General features: G+C 41.2%; 1 protein-coding gene across 5 annotated transcripts in view; it reads left to right on the top strand.

The window, feature by feature from the left end:
• Nucleotides 1–14,074, top strand: part of MBLAC1 (metallo-beta-lactamase domain containing 1) — an 82,685-nt gene extending 68,611 nt beyond the window's left edge. For 2 of the 5 annotated variants that reach the window (XM_028498702.2, XM_028498699.2), the window contains one exon: nt 10,967–12,074. The gene's annotated coding sequence lies outside the window, so the exon portion shown is untranslated. Of the gene's footprint in view, nt 1–10,963; nt 12,075–13,131 lie in introns of those variants that run through there. The other 3 variants (XM_024123636.3, XM_024123638.3, XM_055089992.1) reach the window with 2 other exon arrangements.
• Nucleotides 14,075–14,290: the final 216 nt, after the last annotated feature.

Genomic DNA, 14,290 nt, shown 5'->3' with positions numbered 1-14,290 from the left:
ACGGGCCCAGCCGCTCCGCGGCATGTGGGATCTTCCCGGACCGGGGCACGAACCCGTGCCCCCTGCATCGGCAGGCGGACTCTCAACCACTGAGCCACCAGGGAAGCCCCAGGACTATTTTTATTACTGCAAAAAAGAGAAATGTCAAAAAGGGGATTCATTAGGAACTACTAGTGTATCAATCTGTGTCCAATCAGGAGAAAGAAATCACACATTAATTGGAACAGGGAAAGTTCACATAAAGAATTATTAACTGTAGCAGAGTAAAGAGAATTCTAAAGAATACTGTAGCGATGAGGAAGAGAACCTGAATTTTGAAATAAATCTTTAGCTGATTTGCTCTAAAGTGGTATTCATTCCACTATTTATTCCATCTGCTGAATATTCTTAAAGAATATTTCCATTTGCAAGATATCTACTGGGTTCTTTGTAGGGTATAAAGAATTCAAAGTAAGATATACACTAATCAAAATAAAATTGACTCCAGGAGAGATCTGAGCTTCAGTTCCCACCTGGCAGCAAAACAGCAGGAAAAAAATGCAGTGAAGAAATGCTGGTTGGCCCTGCACTCCCCCACCCTGATGTCATTAGTGCCAAGTGTGGACCTGAACTTCCCCCTTCATCTGGAGGCAACAAGGCCATGGGAGTTGGTGCTCCACTTACACCAGGGTGGCATCAGCAGGGCCCAAAGGGAGCTGAACATCCCCCCCACCTGGACCTACATGCTACACCTAAACAGGGTGACTGCCTGCTAAATAGACCTGGGGTCTCACAATATAATACCTAAATTGTCCAGTATACAAGAGAAAATCACTCATCATACCAAGAACCAGGACAATCACAACTTGAATGAGAAAAGGCAATCACCCGGTGCCAACACCAGGATTACTCAGATGTTGGAATTATCTGATGAGGATTTTTAAAGCAGTCATCATGAGTGTCCATCCACAGACGAATGGATAAAGAAGGTGTGATATATATATATGTAATGGAATATTACTCAGCCATAAAAAAGAATGATACGATGCCATTTGCAGTAACATGGCTGGACCCAGAGATTATCATACTAAGTGAAGTGTCAGAGAAAGACAAATACTGTATGATATCACTTATATGTGGAATCAAAAAAATACAAATGGGGCTTCCCTGGTGGCGCAGTGGTTCAGAGTCTGCCTGCCAATGCAGGGGACGTGGGTTCGTGCCCCGGTCCAGGAAGATCCCACATGCCGCGGAGCGGCTGGGCCCATGAGCCATGGCCGCTGAGCCTGCGCGTCCGGAGCCTGTGCTCCGCAACGGGAGAGGCCACAACAGTGAGAGGCCCACGTACCAAACAAAAACAAAAACAAAAACAAAACAAATGAACTTATTTACAAAACAGAAATAGACACAGGCATAGAAAACAAACTTATGGTTACTAAAGGGGAAAGGGGGAGAGGGATAAATTAACTGGACTTTTCTCAAAAGCATGATAAGCAAGTGCTACAATTAGTCTGATGCCAACTTTGCAGTTGAGTTCACAGAGATCATGATCACTGAACAACTGGCTAGCTTTTCTATGTTACCTTCCTACTCTTCAGATACCTTCAAGACTTGTACTTGATTCTGGCTGTTTGGGATATACTTGTATTTAAAATAATCGCTATAGATATTATGTCTGTTTTCTTTTCTAACTGGGAGATAAGTCACAAGTCCTGTGATAGTTTTCTCTTTTCCGTTAGTCTTTTTTTTTTTTTTTTTTTTTTTTGGCTGTGTTGTGTCTTTGTTGCTGCGCGTGGGCTTTCTCTAGTTGCGGCGAGCCAGGGCTACTCTTCGTTGCGGTGCGCGGGCTTCTCATTTTGGTGGCTTCTCATTTTGGTGGCTTCTCTTGTTGCAGAGCATGGGCTCTAGGCGCATGGGCTTCAGTAGTTGTGGCACTAAGGCTCAGTCGTTGTGGCTCGCAGGGTCTAGAGCGCAGGCTCAGTAATTGTAGTGCACGGGTTTAGTTGCTGCACGGCATGTGGGATCTTCCCGGACCAGGGCTCGAACCAGTGTCCCCTGCACTGGCAGGCGGATTCTTAACCACTGTGCCACCAGGGTAGCCCTGATTGTGGGTAACTTTTATTTTCACCTTTTTGCTTATGTATGTTTCCTAATGTTGCTACAATTCTTCTGTATTATTTGGTTTCTAAAATAGATTTTAAAATGTTAACTGCCTTCATCAACAAACCTCCTCCATCTCTTTGCCCTAGGGATGCAGTTTCATCTAGGGACCCTACACAAAACCCATCATGCTTTCTTTTCCTTCCCATTTTTGCACCTTTTGGGCTCCAGTCTGCACTGTCCTAAGCTGCATCTAGTCCTAGTGACAAAAGAATTAGATGTCACTATTTTCCTTAACCCCAAGACTCAACTGTTTCCTTTCCCCCTTACCTCCTCTACCTTCATTTCTCTAAAACAAATAATCTCAAATCCATCCTCTAGAGTTGTATGGTTGAGGAGCTAAATGTGACTATTGACTTAAGAGAAAAACAGAAATGAAACCCACCCCATCCCTTTCTAATTCCTGAATATTTTACTTCTTCCTTTTTAGGGGAGAGGTGGATGGGTGGGGGTGGTCTTCTCCTTTCACAATCTTTTTTTTTCCTTTTCTCTGCAAAGAAATACATAATACACCTCCACCACTCCCCTCAAAAATCCTGGATTCAGGTCATACCCACTGTTAATATCTAGCTACTTACTGCATATCTTGCATAACTTGCTTAACTTGTTTCTTCTGTAATGAAATTAATCATATCTACCTTATTTACATTACAAAGAGGTTGAGTTGGTAAATATAACCTGCAAAAGCTCTGAAGACATAAAATGCACATTACAAATTCTGAATGAGGCATGATTGTTTGTTCTTTTTCTCCTCCTCTTATTCTTCTACTTCCTGCCTCCTTTGATTACTAGTTAGTTTCTGCTCTTTCTCCTTTCCTCTTTCTCCCTCCTCACCAATCTCTTTTCTTATTTATTTATTTATAAAAATTGAAGTATAGTTGATTTACAATATTGTGTTAGTTTCCAGTATAGAGCAAAGTGATTCAGTTACACATATATATGTATATATCTATATTCTTTTTTCAATTCTTTTCCATTATAGTTTACTACAAGATATTGAATATAGTTCCCTGTGCTATACAGTAAATCCTTGTTGTTTATTTTATATATGGTAGTGTGCCTCTGTTAATCCCATACTCCCAATTTATCCCTCCCCGCCCCCTTCCCGTTTGGTAACCATAGTTTGTTTTCCATGTCTGTGAGTCTGTTTGTTTTGTAAATAAGTTCATTTGTACTATTTTTTTGATTCCACATGAGTGGTATCATATAATATTTGTCTTTCTCTGACTTACTTCACATAGTATGATAATCTCTAGGTCCATCCATGTTGCTGCAAATGGCATTATTTCATTTTTTTTATGGCTGAGTAGTATTGCATTTATGTATGTATATATACATACGTAAATGTATATATATCTTCTTTATCCGTTCATCTGTTGATGGACACTTAGGTTGCTTCCATGTCTTGCCTCTTGTGAATAGTGCTGCTATGAACGTTGGGGTGTATGTATCTTTTCTTTTTTTTTTTCCATGTTTAAAAATACATTTTAATATGAGAAATAAACTACATCAAAATAACAATAGTGGGGCTTCCCTGGTGGCGCAGTGGTTAAGAATCCGCCTGCCAATGCAGGGGACACTGGTTTGAGCCCTGGTCCGGGAAGATACCACATGCTGTGGAGCAACTAAGCCCATGTGCCACAACTACTGAGCCTGTGTGCCACAACTGCTGAAGCCCACGCACCTAGAGCCTGTGCTCCACCACAAGAGGAGGCACCACAATGAGAAGCCTGCTCACCACAATGAAGAGTAGCCCCCGCTCGCCACAATTAGAGAAAGCCCACGCGCAGCAACAAAGACCCCACACAGCCAAAAATAAATAACTAAAAAATAAATTAATTTTTATTAATTTATTAATAAAAATGATTAATTTTTATTAATGTGCTATACAGTAGGTGCTTATTAGTTATCTATTTTATATATAGTAGTGTGTATATGTCAATCCCAATCTCCCAATTTACCCCTCCCCCGCTTTCCCTCCTGGTAACCATAAGTTTGTTTTCTACATCTGTGACTCTATTTCTGTAGATAAGTTCATTTGTATCATTTTTTTAGAATCCACATATAAGTGATAGTGCATGGTATTTGTCTTTGTCTGACTTAGTTCACTTAGTATGATAATCTCTAGGTCCATCCATATTGCTGCAAATGGCATTATTTCATACTTTTTTATGGCTGAGTAATATTTCATTGTATATATGTATCACATCTTCTTCATCTATTCATCTGTCGATGGACATTTAGGTTACTTCCATGTCTTGGCTATTGTAAATAGTGCAGCTATGAACATTAGGGTGCGTGTATATTTTCAAACTATGGTTTTCTCCAGATATATGCCCAGGAGTGGGATTGCTGGATCATACAGTAGTTCTATTTTTATTTTTTTAAGGAACCTCCATACTGTTCTTCACAGTGGCTGCACCAATTTACATTGCCACCAACAGTGTACGAGGGTTCCCTTTTCTCTACATCCTCGTCAGTATTTGTTTTTTGTGTTCCTTTTGATGATAGCCGTCCTGACAGGTGTGAGTTGGTATCTCACCGTGGTTTTGATTTGCATTTCCCTGATGATTAGTAATGTTTAGCATTTTTTCATGTGCCTGTTGGCCATCTGCATTTCCTCTCTGAAAATGTCTATTCAGTTCTGCCCATTTTTTAATCAGGTTGTTTGGGGTTTTTTTGATATTGAGCCATATGTGCTGTTTGAAAATTAAGCCCTTGTCAGTCACGTTGTTTGCAAATATTTTCTCGCATTCTATAGGTTGTCTTTTCATTTTGTTTATGGTTTCCTTTGCTGTGCACAAGCATTTAAGTTTAATTAGGTCCCATTTGTTTACTTTTGCTTTTATTTCCATTACTCTAGGCGACGGATCCAAAAAGTATTGCTGCTATTTATGTCAGAGAATGTTTTGTGAACATTCTCTTCTACGAGTTTTATGGTGTCCTGTCTTATATTTAAGTCTTTAAGCCATTTTGAGTTTATTTTTGTGTATGATGTGAGGGGTTGTTCTAACTACCCACCTCTTAATTTATTCCTTCTGCAAACATAGATCAACGGCTGGGTCAGGCACGCTGCTAGAATGCTTTGAAGAGCTCAACGCTAAAGTGGGAACCCAGCCTACAGACTAGTAGCTGCAGTATGACGCTGTAATTTCTAGAATAGCACAGAGGATCCTGCAATTAATTCTGGGCACAGGAGAGTCTTCCCAGAGGAAGTGGTGGTTTGAAGAGGGCTTTAAAGAATGAAATAGTTCACAGATAGGCAGAGGAGGGAGGGAAGAGCATCCCAGACAGAAGTGCCACCTGCAGAGAGAGAAAAGCGGATAATCCCAGGAAGGCAGAGGCAGAAGATGCAGCCAGAACGGAAGATTACAGCCAGATCATGAAGTATTTTTTTAAACCTGACTAGAGAGTTCAGACTTATAACCGAATTCAGAGTTTCCTAGCTTTGTTTTCGTTGTGGTCTTGGGAGAGGGCTTACAGGATCACTGAGAGGTCTCCCTATCAGGCGAGAGGGGGTTGCAGGGTACCAGCTGTGTGGGAATAATTAGCATCTTCTCATCCCAAACACTTCCCAGCCCTGACCTACTCACCCTTTACTTCTCTCTTCCTTTGTTTTTCTCCCTCCTCTCTACCCTACTCCCTCTCCTTTCCCTACTGCCCTTCACCACTCTGGGCTCTCAGTGCATTTGGGGCAGGAAAGCATGATCAATAGCATTAGGAATTCTGTGCAAGTGCACTGGTGCCCACGTGGTGGGTGTGAAGGGGAGGAGGTGAAACGGGTCCCCCACCGAGGATCACAATTACTCACTTGGTCATGGGGGGACGTGAAATAAAGCACAAGGAAACAAACAATGAGAGCAACGGGCATGGGATTTGTGGGAGGGGTTTTCCTACCAAAGAGGCAAGAGGTAAATTCATGTCCACGTTCGAATTTTTTTTAATGCGCGAAAAAAAGTGGGTCTGAATTATGGGTTGTGAGAAAGTAAAGTTTCCTTCGCTCCTGTCAGGGTCCTGAGCAGCCTCTCAGAGTGATTCAGGGCCATCACCCACCACCCCAGGATGTCCCCCAATTGTGACAGGCAGGACCAACTCTAAAATTTCACTCAGAACATATATTCTCAACAGGAGCAGTATCATCTCCAAGGGGATAAAAGTGGTTTGGGGTGGGGGGCAGGGAGTGAAAAGAATCTTGGATATTGTACAATGGTTAGTGGCCCTCCAAAGGGCCACAGTACATAAACAAATATATGTTATATCTGTGGTATTAAGATTTTATGAAAGGATAGCCATTAGGAAAATAAAATTGTCTAGAAAGTTTCCTAAGGGGCATGATAATTTTTAAAAAGTTGACAACCACTAATTCAGAGGAAAAAATCAAATTCCTACATATGCCCCTATGAGATCAGACCCATTACCTCCCTGAGCACAGAAAGTTCCAACCACACTGGCCTCTCTGCCTATTCTCCAGTACATCAGGCACACACATCCGTGCACACACCGAGCCTTGGCATTATGTTACCTCTGCCGCGGATACTCTGTCCCGGGTTTCCTCCAGGCTTACTTCCTCACCTCCTTCCAGTCTTCGCTCGACTCTTCTCAATGTCTCCTCAGAGAGACCCACCATGACTACCCTATTTAATAGGGTAAATTGCATAATACATATGCAATTTAATGCTGCAGCACACTCTGGATCCCATTTTCCCTGATCTACTTTTGCTTTTTTTTTTTTTTTTGCTTTTTTTTTTCCCATAGCATTTATCATCATCTTCTTCTTTTCATACATTTAATTCATATATGCCATGTCCACATATAAATTAGTAAGATTTTACTAGACATTGCATATTAACTTTTTTGCATCATTACTGCCTATATATTTTAACTTTACCAACAACAACAAACAACAGCAACAAAACCTTTTCTAAAGACTACGGACAGTGATAAGACAGAGCAGTCGTCACGTTGCTATGCTCAAGTATATGGAAGTCTTCTGTTGGTGATGAAATACACAACCCTCTCCCCTCACTGAAGAGTATAGCCTGAAACAGAAATGGAACAAGTTAAAAGATAATACAAAATGACATGAAGTTTTAAGACAACTAAAACTAGATGTAGGTCCAAAGTTGTTAAACTTTCCACCAACTGGTGATGACTGGCTGTGTCAGAATCATCTCGGGGAACTTTTGAAAAGAGTGTCCTGAGACACATTTCCCAGTTTTCAATTTTAGTATTGTTCAGGGTGGGAGCAGAGCTAGTCTCAGGTATTTCTAGCACACAACAGATTTAAGAACTACAAGCTCCATTTTAGAACTAATCAGAAGCACCACAGCACAAGCCAATTTAAAAATATGCATGAGATAAGGACCCAAAGTAGCTTTTCACCGAGTCACTGAAGCAGACATAAACATTTTCTTTACACAGGACTACACAGATAGGTGGAACAGGATGAAAAGGAGGTCACTTGCTACAGCAACTGATGGCAGTGTTCTACCGTCTCATTTCCCTGGTCCACCGAGTAGGTTCTAAAGCGATGCATTATCGGCTTTTCAAACAATTAGACTGAGTGGAACCATAGCAGCGAAGATGCCTGCTGCTTCTACCAAATCCACAGGGCCCCGAACCCTGGTGACACCAGTGCACCTATACATTACTGAAACAAAAGTACCACGAAATAATTACATAAGACGCAGCGATAGTTGCTGTGTGGGGCGGGGCTGGGGCCGTGGGGGGAGGTGTCAGTGATTAATGCTGATCCTGAACCCCTGAAGGGCTGCAGTCCAGAATTCGAAAACAGACCCACTTCAATGCTTCACCTCCTAGGTAGGAAAACGCGAGTCTGTAGATATGCCATTTCACCATCGCAGTTAAATCTTCCGTGTGACCTTTCATTTACCAAACTCCCACAATGAAATTTCTCCACAACATAACCTCAAATGATGTCCATCTCCAAGCTCTGCATTCTCTTCCTGCAGAGGCTGGCTTCCACCAAAGGGCCTAGAACAAGGCCACCAAACCTCTCACCTTACAAGCCCTGTTGCCAAAGAAAGTGACCCATACTTTCTCCTCGAGGGCAAAAATTCTAAGACAACATAAGTTAGGTAGATCATCCATTACATATGCAATCAACTGGACCAGTTGCACAGGAATGCCCATTCTAGCCATAAGTAACCAGGAGGAAAAATAGAGCATAGGGGCAGACAATGGATGGATGTACACTAAAAATGATAAAACTGTTTCTCGAGACATTTCTCTTGGCTATAACAAATAATTTAAAGTAGGCTGCTTACAGGTAAAAATCACAATGAACAGCATTATCAATTAAACAATTCCCAAAGCTAGTGATTTTAGCTAAATAATTATACATTGGAACCTTCTAAGAAGGCTGCTAATAAACTACACTATGTCAAAATTTGCAGTTTTAAAGTCAGACTTGAAAGCCAAGGTAAGCAACTACTTCGTATAGCTGTTACCTCTGACCAAGCCATAAGAATTCACTCAGACAGATAACATTCATAACCTACCTAAAAATAGGATAGCTCATAATTTTTCTAAACTGTTCTTCCCTGCTGTGGACAGCCCTTGATCTCTGACTATAAAGCTCGGCAAACTTTGTCAAACGCTGTTAGTTTTATAAGTGACTAAAAACCTCTATAAATAAAGCCTCATTTCTCAAATCTGGACAGTTTTCTCATTCTGAATGCCTAAACATTTAGGTCACAAACTGAAATACCAGTAGAAAAATATTCCTCTTTAGGCAGGTTGTATAGTTACCACATGGCAAGAAACTGACAAGAAAATGTAAACATTCAGAGCATAAAAATACTTCAAAGCATTATGAACTTTGAACTTAGTACACTTTCCTAAATTTTAATATTTCCAAACACAGGAAAAGCAGACTGCTGTAGGATCTTAGATGATTTAAGCTAACTTAATAAATGAATGAATCCTTTCCAGTCCTGGGAAACGTATAGTCCTAGAAGGAACTATAAATTCAGTTGAGTGTGGAAAAAAAGTATGAGGCCAGGGCTGAGGATGTGACTCATGACCACATTATTAATTCTGTCTGAGACCCTTAGGGTCTTCCTTAGGGTCATAAGAATAACTAGAAATTGAGGCATGTTAAAGCTGTATCTGGAGCCTAGCCAGAGCGAGAGGGATTCTTTTCTTGGGCCTCATTCACAAAGAGCCTCAAATGTAGGTTTTGAACAGTCCTTGAAGGGGGGTTGGTCATATATTCAGCCAGAGACATGCCCACTATAAAGGAAGGAGACTTTCAGCCTACAGTTTAACCGGGGTCTCATTACAGCATTCTGCCTCAGGGATTAACTTTGTAAACTCTGTAATTATTGCATGACTATCAAAATTTTAAAGGTTTGTAATGTCTCCCTGTTAAAAGCATTCATTTGTTAAATGTATCTATTTCAATCGTGCCACAATTTTGGAACCCTGCTTTTGCTTCTCTTTGGTTTTCACGTACTACTAAATTTGAGAAATGGAGGTGGCTTGGGCTTTAAGAGAGCCTGCAAAGGTCAGGTAGTCTTGGTCCCCTCTTGGCCACAGAGAACCAAGGAAGCGGACTCTGCCACATTACATGGCGCTTGCAGGCTGCTAGGTCCCAGACCCCAAATGCCTCCTACCCCAAGCTTCCTCCAAGATATGTTCTCACAAAGCACATTCCTTCCCTTTTGCTCAGTTATCCCATAATACTCCTGAGTAGGGGTAGGTGTAAAAAAGGGAAAGTGGGAAGGATTACCCAGGAGTGCAGCCCGTGATACTGTGATTTATGATAAGAAATATATATTTGGTCTTTGTCCCATTTCTGGCACAGAGCTCCTAAAACCCTTAGAGTTTCCTAAGTGAGGAGAGCAACAAAGGTGTCTTTCGTTATGTTGATGAGGTGACTCTGAGGTTCTAGACTGGTTGTCACTGGAGCCAACCAAGGGACTAGGGGGTTGGAACTTTCAGTCTCACCATCCCCACCTCCTACACCGATGGTCAATGATGTAATCAATCATGACTGTAAGGAAGTCTCCGTAAAAACTCAAAAGGACGGGATTTGGAGAACTTCTGGGTTGGAGATTCAGGAAGAATTGTGCACTCAGAGAGAGGATGGAAGCTCCACTGCCCTTTCCCCATACTTTGCCCTGTGCCTCTCTTCCATCTGGCTGTTCCTGAGTTCCATCCTTTTCTGATAAACCAGTGATCTAGCAAGCAAAACCTTTCTCAGCGTTTTGTGAGCCACTCCAGCAAATTAACCAAACCCGAGGAGGGGGTTGTTGGAACCTCCAATCTAGATCCAGTTGATCAAAAACACAGGTGTTATCCTGGGCTTCGACTGGTCTCTGAAGTGGGGGAGGGGGCAGTCTTGTAGACTGAGCCCTTAAACTGCGTAATCTGATGCTATCTCTGGGTAGATAGTGTCAGAATTGAGTGGAATTTTGTTGAATTCTCAGACTCCCAGCTGGTGCCCCAAGAATTCCTTGTTAGTGTGGGGACCGCCCCGCAACACAGACACATAGCAGTGGAGTCCAAGAACCCTTTTACAGGCCCAGGTATGAATGCTGCCATGAAAACTATCACAGCAAATGGGCACCCGCCCTCTTGGGGTTTTGTGGCTGTGATGGTTCATTTTATGTGCCAATTTGGCTAGGTTGTGTGCCCAGTTGTCTGGTCAAACACCAGTCTAGATGTTGCTGTTGAAGGAAACCAGAATATGTTGCCCCAAAATATGCCTCTTTGACATAAAAATTACTTTGCGCTAAAGGTATTTTTACCACTAGGTGCAAGAAGGATGCTCTGACTCTCCCCTTTTTCTTCCTGAAAGCAGGAGATAAGACCTTCATATGGAAGATGTGTCCACCTCCTACCAGAAGGAAAGTAACACGCTTATCATCAAGGATGGGAAGTTAAGACTTGGAAAATTCTTTAAAACAGACCTTATTAAAATAATTCCTGTCTTTCCACAGTTTAGTTACTTTTCCACAGTCACCTCTTTGCTCAACCTGGTATAGAAGCATACAGGTTTTACCACTTCTTTGGCAGAAACATGAAAAACAAAGCTATGTATTACTTAGAAATCTATCTCAAAATGATAAAGAAGATCAAGGAAGTGACAAACAAAATTTGAAATAATGGTTACTTCTGGGGTAGAGAGGGGGATGGGATAGAGAGACACACATAGGGTTTCAAAGAGTTGATAGTTGCTATAGACTGAATGTTTGTGTCTCTCCGCATCCCCAACCTGCCAAATTCATATTAATCCTTAATTTGATGGTATTTGGAGGTGGGGACTTTGGAAAGTGCTTAGGTCATGAGGGTAGACCGCTCATGAATGGCTTGAACACCCTTGAAAATAGACCTGAGCAAAAGACTTGTACTCAGAAATAAAACACTGATGAGCGAAATCAAAGATGACATAAACAGATGGAGAAATGTACCATGTTCTTGGATTGCAAGAATCAATATTGTGAAAATGACTATACTACCCAAAGAAATCTGCAGATTCAATGCAATTCCTATCAAACTACCAATGGCATTCTTCACAGAATTAGAATAAAAATTTTTACAATTCATATAGAAACACAAAAGACCCCAAATAGCCAAAGCAATCTTGAGAAAGAAAAATGGAGCTGGAAGAATCTGGCTCCCTGACTTAAGCTATACTACAAAGCTACAGTAATCAAGACAGTATGGAACTGGCACAAAAACAGAAATATAGATCAGTGGTACAGGATAGAAAGCCCAGAGGTAAACCCACGCACATATGGTCACCTAATTTATGACAAAGAAGGCAAGAACACACAACGGAGAAAAGACAGCCTCTTCAATAAGTGGTGCTGGAAAAACGGGACAGCTACATGTAAAAGAATGAAATTAGAACACTCCCTAACACCATACACAAAAATAAACTCCAAATGGATTAAAGACCTAAATGTAAGACCTGCACAGCAAAGGAAACCATAAACAAGATGAAAAGACAACCCTCAGAATGGGAGAAAATATTTGCAAATGAAACAATGGACAAAGGATTAATCTCCAAAATATACAAACAGCTCATGGAGCTCAAAATCAAAAAAACAAACAGTCCAATTAAAAAATGGGTAGTAGACCTAAATAGACATTTCACCAAAGAAGACATACAGATAGCCAAGAGGCACATGAAAAGCTGCTCAACATCACTAATTATTAGAGAAATGCAAATCAAAACTACAATGAGGTGTCACCTCACACTGGTCAGAATGGCCATTATCAAAAAATCTAGAAACAATAAATGCTGGAAAGGGTGTGGTTATAAGGGAACCCTCTTGCACTGTTGATGGGAATGCAAATTGATACAACTGCTATGGAGTTTCCTTAAAAAAACTAAAAATAGAACTACCATACTACCAGCAGTCCCACTACTGGGCATATGCCCTGAGAAAACCATAATTCAAAAAGAGACATGTACCACAGTGTTCATTGCAGCACTATCTACAATAGCCAGGACATGGAAGGAACCTAAGTATCCATTGACAGATGAATGGATAAAGAAGATGTGGCACATATATACAATGGAATATTACTCAGCCATAAAAAGAAACGAAATTGAGTTATTTGTAGTGAGGTGGATGGACCTGGAGTCATACAGAGTGAAGTAAGTCAGAAAGAGAAAAACCAATACTGTATGCTAATGCATATATACAGAATTTTAAAAAAAAGGTACTGATGAAACTAGTGGCAGGGCAGGAATAAAGACGTACACATAGAGAACGGTCTTGAGGACACGGCGGGGAGGGGGAAGCTGGGGCAAAGTGAGAGTAGCATGGACATATATACACTACCAAATGTAAAATAGTCAGCTAGTGGGAAGCAGCCGCATAGCACAGGGAGATCAGCTCGGTGCTTTGTGACCACCTAGAGGGGTGGGATAGGGAGGGTGGGAGGGAGGCTCAAGAGGGAGGGGATATGGGGACATATGTATGCATATGGCTGATTCACTTTGTTGTACAACAGAAACTAACACAGTATTGTGAAGCAATTATACTCCAAAAAAGATCTATTAAAAAAGAAAAGAAAAGAAAATAGACCCCAGAGACCTCTCACACCTTCCACGATGTGAGGACACAGCACAGATGTCATCTGTGAAACAGGAAGTGGGCATTCTCCAGACACCAAATCTGCTAGCGCCTTGATCTTGGACTTCCCAGCCTCCAGAACTGTGAGAAATAAATGTTTGTTGTTTACAAACCACCCAGTCTATTATTTTATAGCTGCCTGAATGGTCTATGGCAGTAATATTCTATTTCTTAAGATCTAAGCATCTCTCTCTCTCTCTCTCTCTCTCTCATTCTGTGTGTGTGTGTGCATACATACACACTGTTATTAATACATAAAAGATTCAATAATTTAAAAAATCTTAAAAAAATAAAGTAGGTCTTGTGACCCAGCAATTTCATCCCAAGGTATTTACCCAACAGAAATGTGTACGTATGTTCACCAAAAGACATGAACTGGATCCTTCATGGAAGCTTTAGTCCTAATAACTCACAATTGGAAACTACCCAAATGCGCATCAGTGGTTGGATGGATAAATAAATTGTGTCACATGCACACAGTGAAACAGTATAGAGCAATGAGAATGAACGAACGAACCCTCCACACGGCAACATGAATGAATCACACAACCTTGATGCTAAATGAGAGGAGTCAATCACACAAGAGTACATTCTGTGTGATTCCATTTATGTCAAGTACAGAAACAGGCAAAACTACTCAATGCTGTTAGAAGTCCCTTTCTCCATGGGAGAAAGGTTGAGACTGGACAAGAAGGGTGCTTCGGGAGCTGTAATGCTGTTTTTTGATCTGGATGCTGGTGCATGTGCGTTCAGTTTGTGAAAAGGTACTGTGCTGTACATGTATGATATGTGAACTTTTCCTGTGTGTATATTACGCTTGAATAAAGTTTTTTTTTTAACATCTTTATTGGAGTATAATTGCTTTACAATGGTGTGTTAGTTTCTGCTTTTGAATAAAGTTTAATAACAAAGTCGGCTGAGAGGATGTAGAAGGTCAGGGTGGTGGTGGGTGTGCTGTTTTCTATCAAGGGGACAGGATCAGCTTCTCGGATAAGGTGAAAACTGGACGGAGACCCTGAGGGAGTTCGCTGTGCAAG

Source organism: Physeter macrocephalus, chromosome 14 (assembly GCF_002837175.3).
Source record: "Physeter macrocephalus isolate SW-GA chromosome 14, ASM283717v5, whole genome shotgun sequence".
Taxonomy (NCBI): domain Eukaryota; kingdom Metazoa; phylum Chordata; class Mammalia; order Artiodactyla; family Physeteridae; genus Physeter; species Physeter macrocephalus.
The sequence above is the reverse complement of the archived record's forward strand: the minus strand, read 5'-3'. Positions and strand labels throughout refer to the sequence as shown.